The following is a 12,680-nucleotide window of genomic DNA, read 5'->3' on the forward strand; positions in this document are numbered from 1 at the left end:
AATTATACGGATTGGCTCCGTAACTTGAGAATTGTTCTCACAGCGGAGAAAATCGTGTACGTCCTTGATACAGTGATGCCTACGCCCGAAGAAGGGGCAAGCGAGGATGAGATCGCTCGCTACGTGAAGTACATTGATGACTCCACTCTTGCTCAGTGCTATATGTTGGGCTCTATGACTCCAGAGTTACAGAGACAACATGAAAAGATGGATGCCAGATCCATTCTCCTACATGTCCGTAAATTGTTTGAGGAACAGGGAAGGACTCAACGATATTAGATATCCAAGAGCCTTTTCCGTGCTAGGATGACTGAGGGGACACCGGTTCAGAACCATGTCCTAAAGATGATTGAGTGGATAGAGAAACTCACAGGTCTAGGAATGGTCCTAGAGGATAACTTGTGTGTGGACATTGTGCTTCAGTCCCTACCAGATTCCTTTTCACAGTTCATAATGAACTTTAATATGAACAAGCTTGAGGTGACTCTCCCAGAGCTCCTCAATATGTTGAGGGAGGCAGAGAGTACTATTAAGAAAGAGAAGCCAGTTCTCTACACTGGTGAGACCAGAAAGAAAAGGAAAGCAGAAAGGTCCCTTAAGAAGGGAAAGGGCAAGGGCAAACAAGGTAAAGCAAAGGTTGCTAAGAAAGACCCAACAAAGGACAAAGGCCAGTGCTTCCACTATGGTAAAGATGGGCACTGGAAGAGAAACTGCAAAGAGTACCTTGCAGAAAGGGCGAAACAAAAGCTTGATGAAGCTTTAGGTACATTCATGATCAGTCTCCATTTGTCAGACTCTTATGATAACACATGGGTATTGGATACCGGTAGTGCTTATCATATATGTAATTCGTTGCAGGTTCTGGCAAGGCCTAGGAGACTAGAGAGAGGCGAGATGGACCTCAAGATGGGTAATGGAGCAAAAGTTGCTGTATTAGCTGTTGGCGAGGTCGCCCTACATCTGCCTAGTGGAGCTTTTATTGCATTAGATGCATGTTATTTTGTTCCTTCTATTATCAAAAACATTATCTCCATTTCATGTTTAACAGTTAGTGGATATAAATTTGTTTTTGAGAACAATGGTTGTTCGATATTATTAGATGATAAGATCATCACGAAAGGAACATTGCATAATGGTTTATTTATGTTAGACACCACTCCACATATCATGAATATAAATGTGTCCAAAAGGAAACGAGATGAGTTGAACAGTGCATACCTGTGGCATTGTAGGCTAGGTCACATCCATGAAAGAAGGATTCAAAAGTTGCTAAATGATGGATATCTAGATCCATTCGACTATGTGTCATATGCAACTTGTGAGCCTTGCATTCGTGGAAAACTGACCAACTCTCCATTTAGTGGAACTGGAGAGAGAGCCACTGAGTTGTTGGAACTCATACATAGTGATGTATGTTGACCCATGTCAACTCATGCCATTGGAGGTTACTCCTACTTCATTACATTTACTGATGATTTCTCAAGGTATGGATATGTGTACTTAATGAAGTACAAGTCCGAGGCCTTTGAGAAATTCAGAGAGTATAAGAATGAGGTGGAGAACCAGACTGGAAAGAGTATCAAAACTCTTCGATCAGATCGAGGAGGTGAGTACTTAAGTACAGAGTTTACTCACTTCCTCAAGGACCATGGGATATTATCCCAATGGACACCTCCTTATACACCTCAGCTCAATGGTGTCTCTGAAAGGAGAAATCGTACATTATTAGATATGGTACGGTCCATGATGAGTTTCGCTGACCTACCCATCTCATTCTGGGGATATGCCCTAGAAACCGCAGCTTACCTTCTGAACAGAGTTCCAACTAAGTTGGTGGTGTCTACACCATATGAGATATGGAAAGGGAAGAAGCCTGATCTTAAAGTAGTTAAGATTTGGGGCTGCTCTGCCCATGTTAAAAGACACAACCCCGATAAGTTAGAATCAAGGACAGGGCGATGTAAATTTGTGGGATACCCCAAGGAAACTTGTGGGTATTACTTCTATCATCTCGAGGACCAAAAGGTCTTTGTAGCTAAGAGAGCAGTGTTCCTTGAGAAGGAACACATTCTTGACGGAGACAGTGGGAGAATGATAGAATTGAGCGAGGTTGGAGAACCAAGCTCAAGCACCACTCTACAGCCCGAGTCTGTTCAGGTATCTAATACACAAGTTTCAACTTTACGCAGGTCTGATAGAGTATCCCATCCTCCTGAGAGATATGTGGGACATATTAGAGCAGAGGATGTAGAGGATATTGATCCTCAGACCTACGAGGAGGCTATTATGAGTATAGACTCCGGGAAGTGGAAAGAAGCCATGAATTTTGAGATGGATTCTATGTACTCCAATAAGGTTTGGAACCTAGTTGATGCACCCGAAGGTATTGTACCCATCGGTTGCAAGTGGATCTTTAAGAAAAAGATAGGAGTAGATGGAAAGGTAGAGACCTATAAAGTAAGGCTAGTGGTTAAGGGGTATCGTCAAAGGCAAGGTGTTGACTACGACGAAACTTTCTCACCCGTAGCAATGCTAAAATCCATCAGAATTCTATTGGCTATTGCAGCACACTATGATTATGAGATCTGGCAGATGGATGTGAAAACTGCATTCCTCAACGGGAACCTGGAGGAGGAGGTGTATATGATGCAACCTGAGGGATTCGTGTCCAAGAACTGCCCAGATAAGGTGTGTAGGTTGCTTAGATCCATTTATAGACTAAAGCAAGCTTCCCGAAGTTGGAACATAAGATTTGATGAGGCAATCAGATCTTATGACTTCGTTAAGAACGAAGATGAGCCTTGTGTATACAGAAAGGTAAGTGGGAGCGCTATTAGCTTTTTGGTGTTATATGTGGATGACATCCTCATCATTGGGAATGACATAGGAATGCTATCCACAGTAAAGGCTTGGTTATCTAGACACTTCTCCATAAAGGACTTAGGGGAAGCATCCTATATCTTGGGGATTAGAATCTATAGAGATAGATCCAAGAGGATGCTTGGCTTGTCCCAGTCCAGGTACATAGAAACCATTGTCAAAAGGTTTGGCATGGAAAATTCCAAAAGAGGTCTCATACCGATGAGACATGGGATATCGCTTTCTACGAGTATGTCCCCAAAGACTCCAGAAGAAAGGACGAACATGGATATGATACCTTATGCCTCAGCAATAGGGTCTATCATGTATGCCATGCTATGTACTAGGCCTGATATAGCGCATGCTCTGAGTGTCACGAGCAGGTATCAGGCGGATCCAGGCTTGGAGCACTGGAAAGCAGTAAAGTGTATCCTTAAGTACTTGAGAAGGACTAAGGATCTTTTACTAGTATATGGAGGTAATAGCCTTAAGGTTGAAGGCTACACTGACTCAAGTTTTTCAGTCTGATGTCGATGATAGCAAGTCGAATTCAGGGTATGTGTACACCTTGAATGGAGGAGCAGTGTGCTGGAAGAGTTCCAAGCAAGATACCACTGCTGACTCGACCACAGAGGCGGAGTACATTGCTGCATCAGATGCAGCAAAGGAGGGAGTCTGGTTGAAGAAGTTCATCACAGATTTGGGAGTCGATACAGATAACGACAAGTCGACTTCCTTATATTGCGACAACTATGGGGTGATTACTCAAATAAGGGAACCCGGGTCTTATCAGAAGTGTTCTGAGGAGGTTCCAGCTTATAAGAGAGATCGTAACCCGAGGAGATGTAGCAGTGGAAAGAGTTCCATCCGACGATAACATTGTAGATCCACTGACAAAGCCGTTGTCTCAGATTGTCTTTGAGCGTCACAGGGGTCTGATGGGGATCAGACACATAGGTGATTGGCTTTAGGTCAAGTGGGAGATTGCTAGTCATAGGTGCCCAGCAAGCCAATCACGTGAGTGATGGCACGTGTGACTTGATATATAATCTTTTTGCTTATTATATTTTGGCGTATATCACTTTATAACTATTGCATAAATGCATATATATTGTGATGTCCTTGGATTTGTGCAATGGGAATCGGATCGTGATGAGATCACGATAATGAGATCGATTCACCTTTAAACACATATCCTAAATAATCCCGGTCATAGGTTACTCGAGAGGGACATCGTGATAACCGGATAGACTGGTGTGCTGTATACCCGTCCATATGATGGATGCAGCTGGTCTCATAGCTGCTCGTGTAGGGACACTAGGGATACAGTACAGGTGCTCATTGGAGAATGAGTTCACTGATTGATCCGCTTACGGAATGCTGGATGGTTGATGATGCCTTATTGTCAGACAACGATTCCGTAGTCCTAGTGGTGTATCTGGTTCTTAGACTTGAGACACCAAGGATGTCCTGTATGAGTGCTCCACTCTTTGATACCAGACTTATAGGTTTGGCTGTTCCCAGATCTAGTACAGCTGGTCATTGGGAGTGGTAGTCGACCTTACGAGGGCTATTGAGTGTCGATAGAGGATCATCCACTCTCGGTATCATGAGAGGAATATCCCATGTGTTCTTGCTCAGACAAATCCCTGGCCAGGGTCATTCGGGTTGAGAGAGAAAGAGTTCTCCGGGAGAATCCGATTAGAGCGAGACTCGAGTAGAAACCGTATGGGTCTGACAGCACCATGCTCGATATACGGTCTCTGGGATATTAGATGGATGAGGGACTATAGGTACATGGTAACTGAGGACAGACAGGTCCAATGGATTGGATTCCCCTATATCGTCTGGGGACTACGGCGTAGTGGCCTAGTACTTTCGTAGTCGATGAGTCGAGTGAATTATTACAGAGATAATAATTCACTGAGTTAGAAGGAGTTCTGACAGGTATGACTCACGGCCAGCTCGATATTGGGCCTAGAGGGTCACACACATATGGTAGGCATTACGATGAGTAGAGGTTCGGATATGAGATATCCGACGGAGCCCTTGTCTTATTGGATGCATATCCAATACCCACTAGGGAAAGGACCCATTAGGGTTTTGACACGAGATCTCTATAAATAGGAGGGATTCACAGCCTCATAGGCTAGAGTCTTTGCTTGCCCTTCCTATTCTCCTCTCCCTCTCCCCCTCAGAGTAGGCCTGGAGTTTTGAGGAGCATCGTCGCAACCCTGCTGTGTGGATCACCGCTACAGAGGAGGACGCTTGACCTCCTTCACCCTCTCCTAAGGATCTGCAAGGAAACAGGGATATACGATCTCCCTAGGTAACACAATCTCTATACGCAGTTTTGTGTTTTGCGGATTTTTGCGCACCAATCTTCGCACGACGACGAACATCTTTTTGGGAATCGGGGATTTTTGTTTTCTTGTTCTTCCGCTGCGCATATGATGTCGCCCCCCTATGATTTCCCAACAAAGGTACCATCTCACCTCTCGAGGATCGATCGTCATGCCAAACCCGCGTACGGCCGACCCTCATATAATAGTATAAAAGCCCATGGCCGGCATCTGGCCCAGGAGAAAAAAAAAAAAAGGAGAAGAGAGAACCCCACACTAACTGATTTGTTGAGGGGCCACAATCGGTAATCACCCGACGGGGCCTTCTATGCAGGAGAGCGGTCATCCCCAAAGCAAGATCATTTCGATCAAGAGAGATTGCCTCCCCCCTATGCGTCAACCAGCATCCCGACGGAGAGCCATCAACCAATGCCTCGAGTAAGAGCCACCTACCAGCTTCCCGACCTCGACAACCAGCTCAGACGACCGAAGACTCCCGACATCGACCCGTGAACCAAGCCATGCTGACTCATCAACCACGGTGCATCTGTTCACCAACATCTTTGGCGCTAGAAGGAGGGCCATGTCGTAGGAGCATCTCACAGGAGCTCTCCCCGAGGGAGAACCACCAGTCGACCACCCCTCTGTCGGGTTCGGAGATCAGCCCCTCCCCATCCTCGAAGACGAGGGGATCCCGACCTCGATGCCATATCACTACTAGTGCCTGTTTAACGATCTGGGGCTGTCGCCCCTCAGACTTACCATGGGACCCTTGGTCGTATCGCCCGAGGCGTTCCTCGGCCTGACCAAACAAGTACAGGCAATGGCAGGGATGATGCAGAAGATCGTCCCACTCATTCCGTATCGTGCGGCTAGCAGCTCCCCCGACCGACCCAACACGGTAAAGGCCGAACAGGGAGCAAGTCAGGATGAGAGAAGCCCGAGAACAAACAATTGACCCGAGAGGTCCACCAAGCATAGCATGCCCGCACCCTGCCGAATCACTCCACCCCACTTCGAGCCTGACACCATATCATCCGACTCGGCGTATGACTCGTTCAGGATCCAGTTATCTTGGGTCAACCAACGCTTGGACGAGTTCTAGCGTGAGTTCCAGAAGTTGCGAGGTGAGTCGAGCAAAGGTAGCTCGGGCAAATCCTCTTTTACTCAGAAAATACAAGACAAGCCTATACCTCTCAACTTCAAGCTGCCAGCATTGGAGAAATACGACAGCGGCCCCGATCCCGCAGAGCACGTCGTCGCATTTTGGGCTCAGATGGCCCTCTATGGCACCTCCGGATGCACTAATGTGTCGGGCATTCTGACCACCTTCAAGGGACTGGAACGAGCATGGTTCAGCCGGCTACGCCCATCCTCGGTCTTATCTTTCGACCAGCTTGCTAGGGAGTTCGAGCAGAATTTCCTCGCCAACGTGCGATCCAAACCTTCCATGGCCATCTTGCTCGCGTTATCCCAACGCGAAGATGAGTCGCTCTCTCAGTTCGTGGCACGTTTCGCCATTGAAATCCAAGGATTCCTGGACGCTCATCCTTCTTTAATCATGCACGCATTTTTGATGGGTTTGAAGCCTTCAAGGTTCTTCTGGTCGTTGATCGAGAAGCCACCATCAACCATCCCCGAGATTCTCTAGCACGCCAACCAGTACATCGTCGCTGAAGCTCTGGTGGCAGGAAAGCTCATGGACGGGAAGAGGCCAAGGGCGGAACAATCCCGAGGAACGACCTCAGCAGCCCTAGTGCATCCCCGCCGGAGGCCCGACCGACAAGAGCTGCTGCTCCCGAGGCCCCCGCCTCTCCCTTTGAACGCATCTCGTACCGAGATCTTCCTCCAAATCAGGGAGAATGACCTCTTGCAATAGCCCAACCCCATGAAAGCTACTCACAAAGACCAGTCCAAATATTGCCGGCTCCATCGAGACTACGACCATGACACAGAAGACTGTCACGACCTCCAAAATCAAATCGAGGACCTGATCCGAAGAGGTCACCTCAGGCGCTACCTCAAGGAACCCCAAGAAGCAACTCCACGCCCCAGGGGACCCATCGAAAGGCAAATCGTCGTCATCTCTGGAGGAGCAGCAGCTCTATGGCAAGGAAGGCCTACGCCCGGAGCGTGATCGAGAAACATCCCTGACCCGAGCTCGAGCCCGAAATCACTTTCGGAGCTGAAGAGGTTGAGCGCTCCCATCACGACGATGCTCTGGTGATCTCCATTCGAATCTCCAACACTCGGGTCAAAAGAGTAATGGTCGACACCGGGAGTTCTGCCGACGTACTATACCTCGATGCCTTCAAGAAGCTCGGCTTGACCACGGAGGACCTCACCCTCATGGCGTTTGCACTCACTAGGTTCACGGGGGATTCTATCTCTCTGCTTGGGACCACCATCCTCCCTGTCACCATCGAGGAAGAGCCGAAAGCAAAGACGATAATGACTACCTTCATAGTGGTCGATCTACCCTCGGCCTACAACATCATCCTCGGCCGACCGATGCTCAATAAGTTGAAAGCGGTGGTGTCCACCTACCACCGGGCCATCAAGTTTCCAATTACGACAGGGATCGGGGAATCCCGTAGCGATCTGGGAGAGTCAAGGCAATGCTATCTTACAATGGTTACTCTCCTGGAGAAGTCACGCCCCCGTCAAGTTACGGATCCTCGCGAAGGACCCATGGTACCGATGCAGCTGGAGCTCCCCGAGCAACTCACCGAGGTACCCCTGAAAAGGAACCGGCCCGACCTGACCATGAAAGTTGGGATGACACTCCCCAAAGCAGATTAGCTCCAGCTCATCGATTTCCTAAGGGAAAATACCAATGTATTTGCATGGTACCCCAAGGAGATGCCCGGGATTGACCTAGGGGTGACCCAGCACGATCTCAACATCGACCCCGAGGCTAGGCCGGTGAAGCAAAGACCAAGGAAGTTCGCTCCCGACCGGCAGAAGGCGATCAACGATGAGGTCGACCGCCTCAAAGAGGTAGGTTTTATTACCGAGATGAAATACCCTCGGTGGTTGTCGAATGTAGTCCTCATTAAGAAACCTAATGGTAGTTGGAGGATGTGAGTTGACTACACTAATCTTAACCAAGCATGCCCTACAGACTGCTATCCACTTCCTAGGATATATCAACTAGTCAACGCTACCGTAGGCTATGAACTCCTTACATTTATGGATGCATTCTCGGGCTACAACCAAATCCAAATGGCATCTCAAGACCAAGAAAACACTGCCTTCATCACCAGTAGAGGAGTGTATTACTATAAAGTAATGCCTTTCAGCCTAAAGAACACTGGGGCAACTTATCAAAGAATGGTCGACAAGATGTTCAAGCACCAGCTTGAGAGGAATATGGAAGTATATATGGATGACATGATCGTAAAGAGTAAGACTGCAAGCACACACCTGGCCGACCTGGCGGAGACATTCCAAACGCTCAGGGTTTAACATGTGCTTGAATCCCGCGAAGTGCATCTTTGGGGTCAGCTCGGGGTCGGTTTCGTCATCCACCAGAGAGGGATAGATGCCAACCCGAGAAAGGTTCGGGCCGAAACCGAGATGCACCCCCCTCGCTTGATCAAGGACATGCAGTGCCTCGCTGGGAAGTTAACGACGCTCAGCAAGTTCGTGTCACGATCAGGCGACAAGTGCCTCCCCTTCTTCCGGGCTCTACGGCAAGCTGACAACTTCACGTGGACACCGGAATGCGAAGAAGCCTTTAAAAAGTTGAAGGCGTGCATTGCGCGCTTGCCCTGACTTGCCTTGCCTGAACCAGGCGAAACTCTTGGTCTCATCCTGGCGGCCTCGACGTAGCCAGTCAGCTCGGTGTTAGTTCGGGAAATGCCACCAACACAATAGCCTGTCGATTATGTCAGTCACGTCCTCGTTGGGCCCGAGGTGCGGTATTCCCCGATCGAGAAGCTAACCCTCGCACTGATGAAGATGGCCCAAAAGCTACGACCATATTTCCAAACTCACACAATCAAAGTGATTACCGATCAGCCATTGCGGCAAATCCTTTCCAAATTCGACGCGTCGGGTCGAATGCTGCGGTGGTCGGTCTAGCTCGGTGAATTCGACATTCAGTACTCCCCTAGAACCGCCATCAATGCTTAGGTACTGGTTGATTTCATCTCCAAGCTAACCCCCGAAGACCATGTTATTGGACAGGAGAACAACGAGGACACATGGACCCTGCATGTGGACGGCTCGTCCACTGCCAAAGCAGCTGGAGTTGGACTTATCCTCAAAGGCCTATCCGGAGAAACCTACAAGAGATCGCTCCAATTACAATTCCAAGCCACCAACAATGAGCCCAAGTATGAGGCGCTACTTCACAGCCTACACCTTACCCTGGAGATGCATGTCAATAACCTCGAAGTCTTCAGCGACTCCTAGTCGGTGACGCGACACGTCAACGGGAGCTACGAAGCCCAGGACCCAACAATAGCGACATACCTAACATAAGCAAAGCATCTCGCCCATTGCTTCAACCGCCTCTCGGTCACTAGAGTACCTCGGGTGCAGAACATGCGGGCCGATGAATTGCCCAGATCGGTCTCCGCTTGTGGCCTAGTAGCAACCCTGACAATTGAATCCATAACGGCATCGATGATACCGATTCATGAGGTCGTCGAAACAGAGGCCTCGCCAAACTGGATGGAAGAGATCCTCCTCTTCAAGAAGGATAGGACGAAGCCCGACGACCCGACGGTTGCAAGACGACCGAGGCGAACCCAAGTCTGGTATTGTGTGGTTGGTGGAAAGCTATATCGTAGGGCTTTCTCTCAACCTCTCTTGCGCTATCTCACGCTATCAGAACTAGAGACGGTCCTGGCCGAACTCCATGAGGGGATTTGTGGGGAGCACATCGAGGGACGAACCTTAGCCTTCAAGACTCTCAGATAGGGGTACTAATGGCCGACCATGCGCTAGGATGCCATGTCATACATGCAGCAGTGCCAATAGTGTCAAAGGCACGCCCGACTACAACACTAGCCAATGGTTCCTCTTACCCTGATGGAGGTGGCCTGGCCCTTTACCCAATGGGGACTTGACCTTCTTGAGCCTTTTCCTCTAGCTTTAGGACAACGACCCTTTCTTATAGTGGGATCGACTACTTCACGAAGTGGGCTGAAGTCGAACCCTTGGCCTTCATCACCAAGAAACAAGTTCAAAGCTTCACGTGGAAGAACATTATCACCCAGTTCGAGATTCCGAGGGCTATCATCACCGACAATGGAGCTCAATTCAACAACACTAAATTCAAGGCCTATTGCCAGTTATATGGGATACAGTTGAAGTTCAACTCAGTTGCACACCCCCAAACTAACGGCTAGACCGAAGTAATGAATCGGGCGATTCTGGAGGGCCTTGAGAAAAGGGTCTCGGGTGTGCACGGAGCCTGGGTGGATGAGCTCCCTAGCATCTTGTGGGCGATGTGGACAACTCCCAAAACTGCCTCCGGGGAGTCTCCATTTAGCCTAGCGTTTGGGACCGAAGCAGTCCTCCCTCTTGAGATGGTGTTCCTGACCTTGCGCACCTCCAACTACAAACAAGAAGACTCCGAGGAAGGCCTGTGAGCAAACCTAGATCTCCTCGAAGAAAGAAGAGCCAAGGCACACCTATGTATCTTGGCATACAAGAAGGTTACAGCTCGGATATACAACCGTAAGGTTCATCCATGACCAATCAAGGTCAGGAACCTCGTCCTTCGAAAGGCAGAGGTGAGCGACCAGACTCGAGCGAGAGAAAAACTCACGCCTAACTAGAAAGGCACCTATCAGTCTATGATGTGGTCCAAGATGTGACCTACCGACTCGAGACTATGGAGGGAAACCCTCTGCCAAGGACATGGAATGCAGCGAATTTAAAGAAGTTCTACCCATAAAGAAAGTATGTCGAGGTGCTGGAAAGACATGTTATTAAGAAGTATGCACATCCACAACCAGAAAAGACAAGTCAAAATTCCAAAACAAGAGTTTCTTTATTGATGAAAAAGAAGTACATGTAGTGGTCGGGCGATACAGTTCCAAAATTCAACCCGACCAAAGCAAAAGAAAAGGTGAATACAAGTCCTCGGTTTGGATGAGGAGTCTCAGGCCCATCATCAAAAGGGATGCTCACCAACATGTCAATGTCCTGATCCTCTGGCTGGTCGGCAAATGGGTCCGACTCCAATTCCAGGTCCGAGTACCTCACTCGAAAACAAGCATAGGCCACTCGATACCCGAACTCGTACGTCACCCGCCCCGACCTCACCAGGCCATGCTCGAACCCGGCGGACGCCTTGTACTCAGCGATCGGCCCTTTGATCTTCTCGAGCAGCGCCAGCCGCTCCTCCTTCGGGACCTCTTCAACGATCCAAGCCGAAGACCTGGCAGTCTCGACGTTGTGGGAGAAGGTCGGCAACTCGTCATCCAGCGTCTAGATATGGGATCGACTTTCCTCCAACTCGGCCTTCAGACGGTTCACCTCCTCGTCCAAAGCCGAGGCATGCTACTCAGCTGCAACCATGACCTCTAGACCAAATGCACTCCTCAACTCCAAGTCCTCCATGCAAAGAGCGTCATAAACGTCCGACTGGCACTCGATCATCCGCCCGATGATCATCTGCCCAATGTCAAGGACCCGGTCGATCGGTGCCATGGTATACTGTTGGCCTTGCACCAAAATTAACGTCAAGACCCACCCCAAAGAAGGAAGAATCAAAAAGAGGAGCGCCACCACTTACCCAGACCAATGACTTGGCCGCCTGGTCCGCCAATGCCTCCAAGGAGGAGCAATAAAGCTCCCTGGACATGGTCGGGTGAAGCACCCCCCGGATGAACTCCTGGGCAGTCGGCCCATCAACCCAAATATGACTATCGGCCTTAAGGGTCACCCACCGAGGGGTGCAGGGGGGTCCCGGCTCCCTAGTAGGAAGGTCGGCCATGCTTAGGGCCTGGAACTGCTCGCCTTCGGCCTAAGGGCGGACGCGACACAAATCCTGCATCAACTTCGGGCGTGTCGGTGCCCTCTTCCTGGGGTCATCGTCGGACGATCTGGCCACCCTTTTTTCCTTTCACACTCCCCGAGCCTTCGCCTTGGGGGGCAGCCCTGGACGACCTCGGGATGACACTCTCACGAGCAGCCGAGCTCGCAGACGTCTTCTGGACCACGGTCTTCGTCGTCTTCTGAGGGCGACTAGCCTTTGGGGATCCCGACGCCCTCCTCGGTGTGCCCTTCTGCGGGGCATCCCTAACTCCAGAACCCTCGCCACCCCAAGACGGTGGCACAGCGGCCTTGGCATGAGGTATCCTCTTCACAGACTGAAGATCCACCATCCCTATAAGGAAAAGCCCGATTGGTCAAATAGCTCGGGACGAGCGGATGATCTATAATATACGAATAACCATACCCCCAGTGGCTAGGCTCAGTTCCGCCTCGACCAGCCACTCCTTGATTGCCCGAGAAGAT

The sequence above is a fragment of the Musa acuminata genome, chromosome BXJ3-3 (assembly GCF_036884655.1).
Source record: "Musa acuminata AAA Group cultivar baxijiao chromosome BXJ3-3, Cavendish_Baxijiao_AAA, whole genome shotgun sequence".
NCBI lineage: Eukaryota > Viridiplantae > Streptophyta > Magnoliopsida > Zingiberales > Musaceae > Musa > Musa acuminata.